Source organism: Otolemur garnettii, unplaced genomic scaffold (genome assembly GCF_000181295.1).
Source record: "Otolemur garnettii isolate 467f Iridium unplaced genomic scaffold, OtoGar3 scaffold00002, whole genome shotgun sequence".
NCBI lineage: Eukaryota > Metazoa > Chordata > Mammalia > Primates > Galagidae > Otolemur > Otolemur garnettii.
In genome coordinates, this window is record NW_003852397.1 from 38,701,558 (window position 1) to 38,702,916 (window position 1,359).

The 1,359-nt window shown below is 42.8% G+C and overlaps 1 protein-coding gene across 1 annotated transcript in view; it reads right to left on the reverse strand.

Annotated features, from left to right (window-relative positions):
* Window positions 1–1,359, reverse strand: part of ZNF385D (zinc finger protein 385D) — a 295,108-nt gene that overhangs the window by 199,304 nt on the left and 94,445 nt on the right. The window lies entirely within an intron of this gene.

Genomic DNA, 1,359 nt, shown 5'->3' on the forward strand with positions numbered 1-1,359 from the left:
TTTCTCTCACACACGCACACACTCACACATACACATATACACTTTCACACACATACATTCACCCACACAGCCATACACTCACACACTCTCATACTCTCTCTCTCTCACACACATCCACACTCATACACACACACACATATATATGTTCACACACATACTCTCACGCACACATACACACACAAACACACATACACTCTCACAAGTACATTCACACACACTTGCTCACACACATAAACTACTCACACACACTTATGTACTCATGCTCTGTCACACACATACATTCACACAGACACACACATACACATATACATTCACACACAGTCTAACACACACATACTTGCTCACACTCACACACATACACTATTCACACACACATACATTCACACACACTAACACATGCACACACACTTGCTCGCACTCACACACACATCCACATAGTCACGCTCTCTCACACACAGACATTCACACAGGCACTCACATACATCACCCCCCCACACTCACACACACCAAGTGGCATGCTAATTCACCTAATAGGCACATTTGGGGAATGTGGGAAGAAATGGGGGTGCCCTAAAACTGGTGCCGGCAAGGGGAGGACACACCAGCTGCACAAAGACAGTGACCCTGGCTGGGAATCAATTTGAATTTCTCATCAACTTTAAAATGAAAATATGTTGAAAGAAATGAAGTTATTCAAGAAACTGCTGCATATTCTAGGAAAATAAAGGGAAAGACTCTAATCCAGAGTAAAATTGTAAATAAAATTGTATTCTTATGACATATAATGGAGGTTCAAAATAGAAACTAAGTTTAGTTTTAAGAAAACAAAAAGTAAGTGCCTGCTTACATTGCCTTATGGATTGAATTATATCACATCACACATAAATCACATTTCCCTGAGATGAAATGAACCTATTATGAAACAGTAACTTCAACGCCTTCTCACAGTAAAATTGTGACCAATAACCACCTCTAGGAAATGCCCATCACAGAGCCTAGTTTATAGATGGTACTCAGAATTGATAGCTCTGCTGATTATCTCTCCCTAAACCCACCTTGTTATAAACATACTAAGTGGGAGTACTGAAGCAAAATTCCCATCTCTAAAAATGGCAAAGCTAACTTTGAGGCCAAGAGCCAAATGAGCTTGGCTAGGTGCCTGTGGCTCAAGTGGCTAAGGCACCAGCCACATACACCTAAGGTGGCAGGTTCGAATCCAGCCTGGGCCCTCCAAACAACAATGACGGCTGCAACCAAAAAAATAGCCAGGCATTGTGGCAGGTGCCTGTGGTCCCAGCTACTTGGGAGGCAGAGGCAGGAGACTTGCTTGAGCCCAGGAATTGGAGGTTGCTGTGAGCT